The 16,651-nt window shown below is 43.1% G+C and overlaps 2 long non-coding RNA genes across 11 annotated transcripts in view; one reads left to right on the forward strand and one right to left on the reverse strand.

The window, feature by feature from the left end:
• The window catches only part of LOC116940475 (uncharacterized), a 136,637-nt gene that overhangs the window by 1,389 nt on the left and 118,597 nt on the right, over positions 1-16,651 (forward strand). For 4 of the 5 annotated variants that reach the window (XR_012941343.1, XR_012941345.1, XR_012941342.1 and 1 more), the window contains exon 1: positions 423-1,927. This is a non-coding gene — a long non-coding RNA (uncharacterized LOC116940475). Of the gene's footprint in view, positions 1-422; positions 1,928-16,651 lie in introns of those variants that run through there. The other variant, XR_012941346.1, reaches the window with a different exon arrangement.
• The window catches only part of LOC116940476 (uncharacterized), a 70,242-nt gene continuing 54,975 nt past the window's right edge, over positions 1,385-16,651 (reverse strand). For 4 of the 6 annotated variants that reach the window (XR_012941338.1, XR_012941337.1, XR_012941339.1 and 1 more), the window contains 2 exons: positions 16,451-16,564; positions 14,639-15,027 (listed from right to left, as the gene is read on the reverse strand). This is a non-coding gene — a long non-coding RNA (uncharacterized LOC116940476). Of the gene's footprint in view, positions 15,028-16,450; positions 16,565-16,651 lie in introns of all 6 variants that reach the window. The other 2 variants (XR_012941341.1, XR_012941340.1) reach the window with 1 other exon arrangement.

Here is a 16,651-nt window from a genome sequence, read left to right on the forward strand (position 1 = left end):
GTTGTGACCTGCAGTATGGTGAGTGGATGGGTGAGCGAGTGTGAGTGAGTGTGTTGTTGTGACCTGCGGTGTGGTGAGTGTATGGGTGAGTGTGAGTGGGTGGGTGAGTGTGTTGTTGTGACCTGCAGTGTGATGAGTGGATGGGTGAGTGTGGGTGGGTGAGTGTGTTGTTGTGACCTGCAGTGTGGTGAGTGGATGGGTGAGTGTGAGTGGGTGAGTGTGTTGTGACCTGCAGTGTGGTGAGTGTGAGTGGGTGAGTGTGGGTGGGTGAGTGTGTTGTTGTGACCTGCAGTGTGGTGAGTGGATGGGTGAGTGTGAGTGGGTGAGTGTGTTGTTGTGACCTGCAGTGTGGTGAGTGGATGGGTGAGTGTGAGTGGGTGAGTGTGTTGTGACCTGCAGTGTGGTGAGTGTGAGTGGGTGAGTGTGAGTGGGTGAGTGTGAGTGGGTGAGTGTGTTGTTGTGACCTGCGGTGTGGTGAGTAGATGGGTGAGTGTGGGTGGGTGAGTGTGTTGTTGTGACCTGCAGTGTGGTGAGTGTATGGGTGAGTGTGGGTGGGTGAGTGTGTTGTTGTGACCTGCGGTGTGGTGAGTGGATGAGTGAGTGTGGGTGGGTGAGTGTGTTGTTGTGACCTGCAGTGTGGTGAGTGTGGGTGGGTGAGTGTGTTGTTGTGACCTGCAGTGTGGTGAATGGATGGGTGAGTGTGGGTGGGTGAGTGTGTTGTTGTGACCTGCGGTGTGGTGAGTGGATGGGTGAGTGTGGGTGGGTGAGTGTGTTGTTGTGACCTGCGGTGTGGTGAGTGGATGGGTGAGTGTGGGTGGGTGAGTGTGTTGTTGTGACCTGCGGTGTGGTGAGTGGATGGGTGAGTGTGTTGTTGTGACCTGCAGGGTGGTGAGTGGATGGGTGAGTGTGTTGTTGTGACCTGCGGTGTGGTGAGTGGATGGGTGAGTGTGTTGTTGTGACCTGCAGGGTGGTGAGTGGATGGGTGAGTGAGTGTGAGTGGGTGACTTGTACTGCGGTGGTGGTTGAACAGTGGATGAGACCAGTCAGGCTGGTAGAGCAACTCATCATCATGGATGGAGGAATCAATAAGTGCAGTTCACGGGAGCGATAACTGTGGTAGTCGCAATGTAGAGATGATGAGCAACTGATAGCCGGTGAGCGAGTGATGAGGGCAATCAGTGAATGCTTCATCAGTAATCAACCCGACTGCTTTAAAACAACTTTTCCTTGCAGCTGAAGACATTATTCCTGAAGTACAGAGGTAATCTTATCGCCCGAATTGCAGCTGTGGACAGAGTGACGCGTGTCAGACAGCTACGTTCCATACCGTGCCGGCGAATGGGACGTCAAATACACATTAGGAATGCAGGCGTCAATGAGTCTGCAGTTACAGTACATGTTTATTTAGGTCAGAATCACAGCATAGATTGTAACGATCAAACCGATTCTCTGGCTCCAAAAACCATAATAGAATCCATATAAGTACAGTAAACAAGAAGTCACTTCAATTGTTCTGACCTTAGCGCAGTTTGGCGATGTCTATAGTTAACCAGCCATATACCAATACAGTACGTAACAATAACTATGAGCGGTTTAAATATCTCAATTGACAGACGCAAGAGCATCAACAATCGTGCAGTTGCAAGGTTTGTCCAGGACACGTGGCTGGGTGCGAGTATCCTCAAGACTCCAACTCGGAGATGTAATCGCATCCCCGGTCACTGACGCGGTCTAGTAGAAAATCCAGGTCACCCAGAAGCATCCCAACGCCACCAAACCCCACGGAGACCTGAATAAGTCCGAAGCAGAACGGGCGAACGTGATGACAGACAAGGCTCTTCTGACACCAGACTCATTCTGGTGCTGCTGCTGCTCCACAGGCCGCCTGTTCTACAGCAAGTGGCTGTGACAGAGACACGTGCAGTCGGTGAGTATACACATAGCTTGTCACAACTGAATAAAGTTTTAAAATTAAATTTTGACCGCTTTACGTTCGATTCAATAAAGTACAGGCAGGGACGGGACAGTGTGTGCCCCCCCCCCTCCAGATATGACAGCAGTGTTGCAGGACGGGGGCTGAATTTGTGCTTGGAATAGTGGGGGATAATTGTTCGTTTTAAAGACGGCTTTTGGTCATCTTGAGGACCGTCCTGAATTCTATTTCTAGGACATGAGGACTCGTCCGATCTGCAGACGCTCTCGCCAGTGCACTCATTCGTCCTTCCACGTGTGGGACACGTATAGCCCCTCAATCCACCGCTGAATGAGGGCCTCCCCCCCACCTCGCACCATCTTTTGAAAGGTTATTTGACCATACTTCACCGCGCTGGGCATGGGAAGTCGATCCCAGACCAATCGGTTCTAGATCACGTTAAGGGGACGTTTCGGAATCCACTATATTTGGAATGAAACGGATTTGACACAAACCACAACGATCGCGTCAAAAGCTTGGCATTTAATTCCCACAATTATTTTATTGTTAATTTGAAAACACGGCATTTAATTAACAGCCATTAGGACAACATGATTCGATTCTTGCACTGCAATCTGTAGTTGAAAGGATAAATTATTGGTGTGAGGTGGTTTGTATGAAAATTGTTCTCGTGAGAATTATTAATTGGTTAGGTTTAAAAAATAGTATTAGGTGTGAATTGTTATTATGAATTCGTGAGTTTTTTTTATAAAGTAATTTTTAGTGTGAATTGTGATCATGTATTGGTTATTTTTATATTTTTACTGGATACTTTTTCAATATACCGTATTTATATGTAGGTACAGTATCTATATTCAGAACCTTCAGTTAATTCTCATTCTGTTTCTGTACATAGTAAAATAATATCACTTGAATTGTTTATGCTGTTTTAGTCCTGCAATAAATAATACATTATAAAACAAAACGAAGGATTTGTAAGAAGTGTGTTTTTGGAATCTAAATAAGAATCGATTACCACGCTAAGGCCGAATTTGAGAATCGACTCCAAAAATCTTCGCATCGTCCATCCGTTCAGGGAATCCTCTACTTACGAACGAGTTAGGTTCCAGAGGTCTCTTCGTTAATTCGATTTGTTCACATGTCCAACTTTACTCATGTCCATTCCAAACATGTTGTACGGCATGTACACTAAACACGGAGAATGGCTGTAAAGTAGTATAATCTCCTGTAGATGCCACTGGTTCTTCACGTTCTGCAGATGTAGATGCCACCACCGCCATCTATTGCGCGGTGGTTTTAACTTAGGACTCTTGGTTCCGGACAGGCAACTGGACATACGGACAGGTTTGTTCGTGTCTCTGAAAGTTTGTAAGTCGAACGTTCGTAAGTAGGGGAGTCTATGTACATTGGATTTTGCTGCATTACTCTCTGCTGCTCACGATGCCTACTTCACCTGTTGATCGTGCTTTGTGGGTCACCCACCGAAGCTACTCTCCAGGTTAAAATCTGCTTCAGTTCTGCGGTCAGGCACATTCCGGTATTTGTTTAATCGAGCTCAAAATGTGCATACACGCGTAAAACTGTATAGGGAAATACATTCTCACTGCGGTACACTCGGTAGGGTGTTGTCTAAGGCAGAACGCGCACCATCATGCATACCTTCATAAGCATGGCTGCAGCGTATTTTGTTCTTGCAATTTGCGCTTCGATGTCTCTTGGAAAAAAAAGCGGTTTTTAAAATACATTTTAATTGCATCGCGGGGATTTTTGCATGGAGGAATTAATTGATTTTTACAGTCATGCGCAATGCAGTGCTTTTGGTATCATTTGTAATATTCAGATTTATGTTGTCTGACAAGTGGCAACTAATAATTGATTGTCTTTAAGTTTGCTAGTCTTGTTTTCATTTGCATGCAAATTGATTTTAATTGGAACAACATCCTCAATGATGAACATTCGCTGCAGCTAGTTGCCCACTTACTGAATAAGCAAAATTAACCTACGACATTGTAATCATACTGTTACCCACGTGGCGATACGTTTCCCCTTTGAATTTCAATAATAACAAGGCCTTTGTTTTTTAATTCAAATATTTTCTGGGGGGTGGGGGGGCGAAAAAATCCATACAGCAATGTTCCCACTTTGTGCGAGTTCAAAGTGGGAAGAATATGGAAACAGGCTATGCCCGATGAATTTGCATAGGCACCATTATTGCTTCAATCAACAAACCTACAGGCTAGCAATTAACCAATGTCCCTTGTCATATCTTAAGCGCACGTCCTAACAAGCCATTGCACTTTCAGTCACTGTCTTCCTTTATGTGCATCGCACACAGATTTGCGCCATCTGTACGAGGGATCTGCGAGCTACACAACTTTGTTGCGCTGATCGAACGTTGGCATTTTTAGGGTTGATTCAGAGAGGTTTCATGTTTGGTTTACGTACCATTTGCACGTAAATATAGTAGAACACATGACTACAATTTCTACAAAGCATTTATATTGCATCCCAACCTGGATTTCCTACTGCATTTGAATGCATAATTCCTATAATTGGTAAAATTGTACTGTGCATGTTTTTTTTGTAGCCATTACAAATATATTTGGCCAAATTAATGGATAAGGTTGTGTAACAATGAACACTACCTTTTTTTAAATTACATCACTAATTTACATCTCACCCATTCTCACCGATTCCTCTAAAGTTAATTGCTGTGGGGGGTACCTGCTGGGCTCTGGACTGAATGTAAAGGTTTGCCTCAATCCCATTAAAATGTCCTTCACTCGGCAATTAGCGGCATGCGGGCGCGCACTGCAGCATGCAGACACGGTGTGAACGTGCGTGCCGCCATGTGGATTGCCCTTCTTTCATGTGGACAGGGTCATTTCACGTCGAGGGTTTGAAAGCTTCGCGATAACACCTATTGGCGTAACCCAGACGGTTTTGGGGGCTTCCTGGTGTGATCCACGCCGTGGCCGCATAACGACGCACATTTGAAAAGTATTTCAGGTTCATCCCATGAATAATCGCAGCCTTTCGCAAGTATGCGTGCGAGCGTGTACGCGCGTTTGTGATTCCACGCCTGTGCACAGGTATGCGTTCACGAGAAGAGCCCAATGTACAACATCAGAATCAGGTGATCTCTGTACTTGTTCTGCGAGGGTCATCCTGGGTCAACGTAGCCTTAAATGAATAACTGGTTCAGTGTGTAAAACACCAGCAACTCGGGAGACATGGGCAGTCGGGTATTTCGCTGTCCACATCAGCCACTTTACGTGCGAGATGTTAAGAGGTGCTCATGAACAGCATTTTCCCACATGGTCTTTAATGATCCTCGTCCTTTTTGTGTCTGTGAATTTTTTTTATAGAAAGCCATGCTCTGGTCACCGGGGGTTGTTTTGACCACACCTCACCGTACTGCTCAGTGCAAGTTGGTGAAAGGTTCGGTGTGGGGCGGATGGGGAGGGGAGACCAGAACCAGTTTATATTTGACTTACCGCTAAAGTTAGCCGTGGCCAGGAATCGAACTCCGGTCATCAGATTCCTAGCGTAGGCTACTTGGTCACTGCTACAACCACTTGCCCACATATAGCGCATGCCGTAAACTCAAAGCGTTTGGCAGCCCATTTATATATTTATTTAAGATATCTGCTACTACAAGAGGCCACGGTGCCGACACTCTTCATTAACCTTGGTGTGTCAAGCCCCACGTATGATTGGTGGGTTCGCTCCACCAAGTCCTTTGCAGTGGCACTGGTGGGTGACCTTAAGCGGTGAGCCCGACGCGTAGTGCACTCACTCTTTACGCCAGTCTCAAGCAGCTGCCCTCTTACACGACCACCACGGGTAGATATAATTCTGCCTTTGGATCGATATGTTTGCACCAGAGCATTTGGATAATAAAATGCCCCGTGTAAAGTGCGATAAAAAATCCGTACGCTTTGGCACGGCAAACACGATACTTTTGGCTGTGCAAACAACGTACATTGAGCCGCTGGCGTTTAGTGTCATTGTAACTTCAGTTTCGTTGTTTTGCTGCATAGTAGAATTACTCTGAACATGCGAACGGTCATGAATGAAAGATGCATTTATCGATGTTGGGTCAACGTTGGGATGTTGTCAACGAGAACCGGCGAAAGGAAAATTCACTATCTAACACGATTTTTTGTTCCTGGGTAGTAAGTGTTATTTTCTAATTGCGTATGCTTCAAAAGTACAGAAAATGGCTATTATTATTATTCCCCACAAACTTTGCTTTTGTGACCAGGACTTTATGTGAAGGGATGACACAAATGCACACGTTTTCTCATTGAAAATATGTACATTTAAAAATATCACTGTCCTGGTCACAAGAAAAGTTTGTGGGGAATAAATAGCCATGGTATGTACTTTTGAGGCATAAATAACACTTACAACCCAGGAACAATTTTTTTTCCACAGTGAAATTATGCATTCGAATACACTTTCACAAACATTGCAATTGCGTTCCCATATTCTTTCGCCAAGTCACCGAGAATCCATCCGATCTCATCAGATCATGGAAGCTAAGCTGGGGTTCGGCCTGGATAGTCCTTGAATGGGCAACTATTGTGCACAGCACGGTGAAGTATGGTCAAATATCCTTCATGGCCCGTAAGATGGTCGGGAGGCCATCATCCAGCAGTGAATTGACAAAACGGGATGTGCGTATTCTTTTAAGATGTGCTCACCTGTGTTGGTGGTCGAGTCTGTGTGTGATTTTCGGTATTGATGGGGTAATGCATTCACACGTGCGCATGTGAAAAATTACACCACCTTGCATATATTTCAAGCAACTTCAACGTTCATGCGCAGCACACCTAAACATAATATCCCCGAATAGTAGTTCACTGTATATTTATTAAAGTAGAATTATGATATGAGATAATGGCTCCTTAATATATCCGTCTCTCCGATTAAAACCAAGAGTGTTTCTTACACAACTCACACGGACTTCTGGGAGTGTATAATTTAAGCAGCATTGATTTAAAGACATGCAAATTCTGGACCGGTTTCGACAGGCCAGTGTCTCATCAGCAGTCAGGCTTGCGTAAATCAATGCTGGCGAATTGCTGATCTTGCAGGCAGTTCTATGCATGTGATATTATGCATAACTCAAAATAATAATTGGCGCAGTTGAGACTATAAAAAAACTAATATTTATTTAACAACAAAATGTCAAATATCCATTTTGTTTTTTATCCTGTTATTTAAATTCCCCACAAGGATGCTCGTGATTATTTTGAGTTAGAATGTTAGAGTTCAGTAACAAAGCTCTTAGGCAGGAGAGGCATTGTCACAAGCTAGCAGATGGGCCACTCTTTCCATCGTTATAAAGGCCACAGCTGAGAAGCTGCTCCCATCTGGTTTCCAACACCCATATGAGCACGTGCACATGTGTTTACACGTACACATACGCATAGATTTACACATCTTGATTACATTTTTACAATACAATTTCCACTGGTTGTGTAATAAAAACAAATACTTTCTCTTTAATATGTTTCTATATAGTTTATCATATTTACATTTAATTGTTTTATTATATTGTTTAATATTACATGTTTGTATAAGCACCTTGCAGTTAAATGCTGCTTTTATCTCGTAACATTTATGCAGTATAGTCAAATATTAAAGTACGGCACACATTGCATAGCATGTACACACACACTCTCATACTAAGACAAAGACCTCCCGTATAGCCTTTAATAGCCTGTTGGGGCAAGTGCTGTTAGCGAGCACCGATGAAGGTCAGCATAAGTAGAATGTGTGCTGTACACCCTGCTCCACCCGACACAGCCAATTAATAGAGTTGTCACGTGATTAACAGTAACACCTTTGTGTTGGAAAGTAATCCACAACATTTTACGATTGAGTACAACTTTACGCTGGTCGTTACAACCAACATCATCAGACAGTTGCCAGAAATCAAAAGATGTGTTCGTGAAGGGTTTGACAGGCACATTTTAATCACGTTATCTCACCCATAAACGAATTCTAAATCATAGTATTTGTCACGTGGTGAATGTAAGCATAACGTAAGCCAGACCCTCCTACGAATGTAAAAATAATCATTTTAAACCCATTGTCAAACAAACGGCTGCTGAATGAAGCCCTACCTCCTCCATGCCATGTCAGTCAAGGCAGGAAGTGGGGGGGTGGGGAGAGGCGGGGTTGCACTTACTGCACCATCTGGTCAGTTGGTCAAGTTGGGCTGGAGAGAGGTTTGGGGGGGGGGTGGGCAGTGGTGGGTTTCAGGGCAGGGACCTGTTCAGATATCAGTCGCCACTCACGCGAGCTGCTGTCCCCGACTCATTGTGCAGCGGGTGTACTCACCACCACTGGCACCGCTGCTCCGGCCATATAAAGACAAACAACTGCATTAATTAGCTTAGCATTGACATCAGCATGTGAAAGATACGGGCACGCATGTGTGTGCACACTAACGGCAACTTTTTATACGACTTTGTTGGTGGCAGAGTCATTTAATATAAAAACCTGTGGTTGTTACAAGGGATAAAATACAATGCCAATTAGCTGTTCAGGGGCTATGCTCGGTGCAGACATAAAGCCTTCACCACCCATGTGAACATTTACTTCGCCTTGTCTATTGGCCAAATTTATATCAACATTATTATTATTTTTTCTACCACAGAGACCGAGAATGATTACTACAATTGAAAAGTATGACACGCTTTTAACAGACAGTATATAAAATGCATCATAACTAACAACATTATTAGCGGCAGCAACATATGCCATTACAATTGAAATTGCACCAACAAGTGATGTTATCAAATGCCACATTTGCCCGAGAAAAATAATGTTGAATTATTTTATAATAATAAAGGGCTGTTTGAGAAAGGGCCTTGAAATATTTTCTGTATCTAGTGCGCAATCACATGCCAACTTGTAAACAAAGACCAATTGTTGTCAGTATTGGTTATTTATTGCGAACGGATAGATAATATTTATGAAACGTATTTAGTCTAATCTTGCAAAGAGCGGTCTGGGTTCGTTCACATTCCCAAATTAGCGACACGATTTGATATCAGTCGCTGATGCGTGTCATTATATTTGGCGGTGCGTCTGCTTATTAATAGGAACGGCCAGTGGCATCTCAAAGGAGGATTGAAGTCAGGCTGGAATCTATCGCCTCTGCTGATGACAATAGGCCACCAACACGTGCTGCTTTGCAGGTGTTTTTTTAACGGAGAGGGTTTGCCAAAAATGCTGCTGACACTGCACTGGCAGATTCCCTGGGGGGTGGAGGCGATGGGGGACACCCCCCCACCCCCACCACCGGCCTCTTGAGACCCTGCTCTTGAGACCCTGCCAATTGGTATTGTATTGATATTTACAGGAAAAATACATCTATATATATTTGTATTAATGTAGAGCCTGATTTAAAAATATTGAATTTCAAGACTGCCTCCCCCCTCCCCTTCCCCTCGGGGAAGTTTGTACATCTGCCTCTGCTACACCGTAGATACATTTATCGTACGAGCATGTTTATTATTAGCACGCATTAGACGGTATTTATACGTTGCCTGCGGTCTCAAGCGTCGGTGACTTCACTTTGGCGGTGGCACACGAACACACGCGTGAACACGTGCACACACACACGTGCACGGCCTTTTACACAGGCAATGGCACCCAAGATCCCAAGTGTGTAAAAGTGTTGGAGGAGCACTAATTAATGGTGACAAGGCACATAACCGGGGCGGTGGTCTTACTCGCACCTTTCACCCCCAATTGCTGATGTCATCCGTATACACACTCAGGTCATAATCGTGACACCATTTCCCCACCTGTGATGTTTGTTTCAATGCCAATAAATTAAAGCAGGTCACTGCAGTCGAAATGCAGCTTTTAATAACGATTGCAACACTTCTGGCCACGCGTGCATTACGGTATATAAACGTGCACGTGTGTGTATGTATACTTACGAAGTGGCGAATTCAGGAACATACTCAACCAAAACCAGAATGTTTATGTGCGATGAAGAACGGTCATTGCCCTCCCCCCCAAAAAACTGTTTACTTTAAGGCAGTGTCGTTGTTGACGAATGTGTTGGTTTGTTTTTGTTGTTCATCCTGCATGTGCACCACTGCCAATGCAGCATCAACATTTTTTTTGCTGTTGCAAAATTAGAATATTGGTTCTCTGATTTAGCAAGGCAAAGCAAGGATTTATTAACCCCGAAGCACAAGAAATCAATAAAATACTGTAATCCCTTGGGAGCAATGATTGGATTAGGCTTGCTTCTTACAAAAACTATCTTAGCATATTCAAATGTTGCATTCAAAACAAGTCCTATGGGATTTACATTTGCCGAGCGATTTAATAATGTTAAAATTTTAACAATGACGGAACTCATAAGAAAATAACTAGATAAATATAAAAATGTTTTATTACTTATTTTTTTTGACGACGTTAAAAAAGATGCATTTGAAAGCAAATTGTCTTATTTCAAGAAATATAATAGGGCAAGGCAATATTTCACTTTCACACAACCTGCTTAACAAGATGAACCATTGGAAAAATTAATCATTCATTCATGTGTTATTTTTTCCCTTTCAAATAGATGTGATTTGAGATTGTGACCTCTAACCCTAACTTTCTCCATCTTTCTTGACAGACAAATAGAAGTGAATGATTAAAATTGTGTCAGTGATTCATCGGGGGTTTCCTACGCAATATTCTTCATACGTGTAAATCAAAGGAACAAAAATGTCATCGCGAAGTCTCTCACTTTGCATCGCGCTTTATCGAAGCAAATACATAAATACATCATATTGTGATGAATACAAAAATGAAAACGAATAAAAAAAACGGCCCGTGATCTGGTTGTTGCTACAATGCTTCACTGTTGACCTGGACTAGAATGCATAGGGCAAGTCCACAGTTTTCCCCAGCCACTTCTCCCGATTGCATTGCAACATTGTCGACGGTTGATGTTTCCAAAATTGTAAGATAGAATGTAAGCACAGTGTGAAAATGTACAGCGATCTATGAGAATGCAGTGTTGCCTTCGTCATTTCAAATAGGTCAATCAGAGCCCACGAAACACAATTCTTTGCTATTCCATGAATTCACTTTCCCCATATCGTGGACGTGTTCTTTACATAGCATGTTGTTTATGTTTTTTTACTCTAATGCATTTTATTCGGTCTCTGCTCATACGTATTACTTGTCACATTAATTATTTCTGTAGCCTCTCAATCACAGAAATTAAATTATACTAATACATCTCCAGGACTGATAATGCATCTCATCTGTCCAACCTGCATTTTTTTTTACAAATGATTGTGTATGAATGCACTTTTTTATGATTATAAGTGTGCCCTTTACAACATCCTAAGATGCTCCATATATAATGCTGTATGAGTTTACATTGTAATTGTATCAATTTATTTTCGTCTGTTTACCAGTGTGTGTGGCACTCTAAATGAGTGCAGGTGTGGTTCTGAGATGCAAAATTGTCACCACTTAAGCTGTTGGTAACTACCGTTCATTGACAGACGAAGTGTGGAATAATTACTGGGAGCGCTCTACAATCCAGGTAAGGCCCACTGAGCTATATAGCTCTTTTTCAGAAGCGACCTGGCCACAAACGATAGCTTATCGAAGTGGCTTATCACGTGGCAATTTAAAGCAGCCAAATACTGTATACGTATGTTTCTCAATGTGGAGAGAAAACCCGGAGGACCCGGACAAAAATCCACATGACCACGGGGAGAACATATACAGGCGTCAGGGTCTGGATCGAACCCACGATCTCCTGCGTACCACGCAAGGGAGTTAACATCCTGTGGCTGCGGCCCAACTTGTAAGAGCAAAGCTTGACAAGTTGTGTGATTCCACAACAGCAATGACGATATCTGGTGCCTTTAATGGTATTGGTCAAAAATACTTCTTGAAATGTATTGTCGATCTTGACTATACATGACGATATACAAACGGTGCTGCGATATATATGCTTAGGAGAAACATGAAATGTAAACAACTTTAGGAAGCAAGCAAAGGAAAGGGGAACAATGTAGCGATTAGATTATAATTCCATAGGACGTAAGTTGCAACACGGGGAAGCTGCCTTGCAGAAATGAATATAAAATAACAGCAGAGATCGTGGTTGTGTATTCTCCACATGGTTGTGTATATTCCGCAGTGCATGTGTGTCTTTCCGTAGGGCTTCATTAACACCACATTTCCCCAAGGTCGATACGGATTAAGAGATATCTCTGTATTTTTGTTGTATTTATATTTGTGTGCGCACACACACGCGTGTGTAATAAATATTATAATTTGTAAATAGGCTTTCACAATATTGTGATTTAAATGAAACCCAATTCGCGGTCCAATTCTAATCATGGGGAGGTGGAGGGGCCGACGCCTTAGGCCTTAGGCGTCCCTTCATCATCTCAATAGCTCTGTGAAACTTGGCACTGTTGCTTGTCTCCAGTTTCCCAAACATTTAACCCCCAGCTGTCAAAGTCTTTACCTCAAAGTCAGAGCTAATGCGCAGATAAGTGAAACACCACACTTTTTGTTAACCATTAATTATTTTTTAAAAAAAAATTGCAGATAACCAGAGAATTTGAAAAGCAATAAAAGTATCATTGCCTACCCCCTTCCGTGAATTATATTACTTTAAACGTCATCGCATATAAGATATGTTCGTGAGTTTTTGAACAAATAAGCAAGGTCCTAAAATGAATAAATACAGTACAATAACGTGTATGAGAATTAGAGACAGAATTATGACATCAAAACACCTTCAATACGCTTTTGTATTTAAAACCAATATCTACTTTCACTTTGAAGCGTCGAGAGTAATCAATAAGATGATAGCTTTTTAAAGGCTTATGAGTAAGAGGTTTTGAATGGGGGTATTTGCAATGAGATGGTTCATGAAGCAGTATTCTGCGCAGTAACTTCAAATTTTAATTTTAACTCAGTGATCTGAACAATGGTTTCCCGGTGCTCATCGTAGATTAGAGAAATGGCCGATGCACCTCAACCTAGAATTCATGTGCAGCGAATTAAACTGAAATTAACATAAAATTGTACTTTCGAGTCGCAGTAAAACCTCCAAGTGGTATGGGAATTCCACATCGCTGTGGTATTGTTAGTTTATTTATTGTACAATAGAGATGTCGACTTCCCACAAAGCATGTTTACGTTGTCCGCCCCGGACTGAGGAAAAGGAGCGTTGACCACTGATCGGGATTTGAGCTTTGCAGCCTTCAATTCGTGAGCTTTGCATGCTCTCCTGGCAGCGCCACACTGCCAGTATAACACCAGACCTGGTCTATATGTAGAATCAGTCATGTATTTCCTGTTCTGTTCTAGCCAAACCCCAGAATTAAATAGAAGGGAAATTTGACATTTAAATTGCATCATTTTCTTTCCTATTTAATGCTGTTCCTTGCATGGGAAATAACTAAGCTCTCTAGCGATATAACCATAATTCCTCATACGGTTCTTCAAAGCTCGCTGTTGAATGTGGATAGACATGTCATGTGGATCATTTCAGCACGAGGTGTGAGATTTCAAAGTGCACAATATGTTAAGAGGCGTGATTTGCTCAGTCATGCATCCGTGTCATCATATCATTACTGTCAATCTGGCTGCCGAGACTGATGAGGAATATCAAGCCTGGGACAAACAAATCATTCATTTATGGAGAGACACGATGGAAAGGGTGTCAGCTGTACGGTTTTGATTTTGGCTTCATTTTTCAAAATGGATCTGTATTTTTTTTTACATCACAAACGTCTCCCACCCAGACCCAAATAAAACTGTGGTAATAATGAACACCATAATGATGATCACGATGATCACAAGAAGCCCCATCCCCCTTGACACAAGTTCACCTGCACGGCGGAAACACCTGTGCTGAAATACACTGATCACCTTATTTGACAGACTTCCGAGCTCTCTCAGACCGAGGGCGACAACAATTTTTTTTACTTTCTCACATTTTCTGCGCATACGTGGGCAGTAGGAAACGTGAGAACTGCCCCCCCCTTCCCCCCATTGCACATAGGCGAAGCTGTAGCACGGTCTCTAATAGTGCACCGGCATTTGCAAGTAACAGCGATGGACGCGGTAGTCCACGCATCGGGAAAGCGATCGGGCGTATCAATGTTGTACCTTCCCCCCAAGCGAGCTTCTCTCCTCACATCCTCAGCCACCCTGCCTATCAAGGAAACGCTTTGAAGGATCTGTGCAGATACAGGTTCACGGGGCTTCATTTGCAGCCTCAGATATGCGTTGGATTCTGTTTGTGTTTTCCGCTTAGGGATCTCATCTCGCATGCTGGTCTCTCGTCAAACCTGATCAGCCTTACCGCGCCCCTCCACCCCCTCTCACGAGTAATCAATAAACAGACTCGTGCTGGCAGGGAATGTTGACAATTCATTGAAAGGAAGCAATCAATTTCCTAACTATAATAGTTACGTAATGTCGTTGACGATATCAAAGAATGGGATGCTTTCTGCGCGTGTGGGCTTTTTGTAACTGCTGCTGCTGCTGTTGTTGTTTTTGTTGTTCCCACTCATTGTTGCAAGAAACGCTTTCATGCTACAGCGGAGTACCGTTTACAAAACAAAATACTAGCAATATAGGCCGCACCAAAAGGTTGTCCATGTATGACCTAGAAATCAACACGCATGGCCAACATTTTAAATGTTATTTTAATAGCGACATTTGTTGTTGACATTGTGCGTTTTTACTATAATAGAAGCAATCAAGTTAATAATGTGTATTAAAGCAATGTGCGTATACAGCAACACCTCTTTTTACGTTGTTTCGCAAATGCGTCGTCACTTGATTATGAACGCCGCTGCCCGATTTGCGTCACCACAACTCCCACTGACTGTCGCTGACAGCAATCATCATCGTCGTCCGTCCTTTCTCGTTATCCGTCGCCTCCCAGCCTCCACCACCTCCACCACCACCACCACCACCTACTAGTCCTGTCAATCGCTTCGATTGACGCCGTTTCGATATTCGTCGTCGCACCTTTCAGGAACGCATTCCCGGCAGAAACCGGGGTGTCACTGTGTTTCCTGTGAATAAGGAGACGATGAAACCTGATCTTAGTTGTTCATGTTCATCACCCCATAGAGTTCAAAGTTAATGAATGAAATATTCACCTTTTGACATCGATCTACCTTCTCTAAAAGGCTCATAAATATTCAGCCACAGTTGTTGTAAATACTATTAATTATGCTCTGAAATGGGTGTCAATACATATGCCCTTTATTGAATAGTACAGCGCTGATTTTTTTCGTACAATTGGCAGCTGTCAATCTAAAAAGAATTAAGATTATTAATTTTAAAAAAAATGTGCAGATAGCTATTTTTAGAACCATATAAAGTGCACAATTTTGTGTCATTAGCTTACACTATTTTTGGCAGGACAGCATATTAAATAGGTGTGAGCGTGTTAAAACATATAAACTCACGATTGTTTGCCCGGGATACATTTAATAATGTATCCTCAAACAAAGCTGACCTCCCCTTTGTGTATCTATGGTAAACACTTGCGGCAACTTATACAACAGGACAATAGGGGAGCTCAACATTACTGCTGCTGTAGAGGTTTGGGAAATGAGATGTTTGCCCGAATAATTGTAAACTCATCCCCGCTGACCATGGACGTGCACCAACGATCGCCTTTTCTATTTAGTGCCGTACGGAAATGTAGCAAACGCTAACCGGGAGACCGATAGCCTGCCCAGCGGCCGCTGAGAGCGCCGTGAGCGTTGTTTCTCCCGAGGATTATAACAAAACGCATTTTTGTGCGCGTTGCAGATATGCACAATTGGAAAAAAACCTGCAGTGGAAGTGCCACAATTTTATTTCGGTTCATTGTTGATGAACTTTTTTTGTCGTTTTTTAAAACTTCGGTGTGTTGAAATTTTATATTTCAGTAGACACCCCCCCCCCCCAATTATTGTTGACACGTCCGACGATATTTACGTTTATATGAACCTCATGGCGGTACCCCGGGGTACCATAGTACCCCGGCTCTCGCATCATGTCCGTGATGCAGTCACGTTTAGTCTGTTGATGGTCGGCGATGCGGCAATCGACTCATCTGGACGAGCTGTTCACTACGATGCACCACCACGGTGCGTGCGAGCGTTCAGGGTTTCGGCGCGCTGCATTTCGACATTGCGGAGTGTGGCACTGATTTAGGATTGATTGGTAGACCAGTTGCGGAGTTGAGTAACACCCCTGGACAAAAATAGTGTCCCAGAAATAAAGTATTTAATTGCCTCGGCCATTTAGTATTATTTGGTACCCCGGGGTACCGCCATGAGGATCATTTGTCACGCTGCAATGGCACTCTGGAAAGTGCCAACTTGATTTCCATCTTCCGGCCCAGCAGTTGAAACAATGGACAAGCGTCTTAAGACCTCAGTGTCAATGGGTAAAGTGTATCGGTAGGTCGCGTGTGGTGGGGTAAAGTGTGTGTAAACGCACCTCTTTCAAAATGTTTGATCAACGTGGAAGAGTAGACCAAGTACCCTGCAGGGCTCCCTCTCGTTGAGGTCCTTCCGCCATGAGTAGCGTGAGCAGGCATTTGCGGGGCTGTACCTGAATACGGTCGTTTTTATCATCAATTCATCAGATTCAAAGATTCGGTAAAACTATGACCTTGTATAACCGCTGTAGGTGACAGAA

The sequence above is a fragment of the Petromyzon marinus genome, chromosome 9 (assembly GCF_048934315.1).
Source record: "Petromyzon marinus isolate PM22_M1 ecotype Great Lakes invasive population chromosome 9, UKy_Petmar_22M1.pri1.0, whole genome shotgun sequence".
In the NCBI taxonomy this organism is placed as follows: domain Eukaryota; kingdom Metazoa; phylum Chordata; class Hyperoartia; order Petromyzontiformes; family Petromyzontidae; genus Petromyzon; species Petromyzon marinus.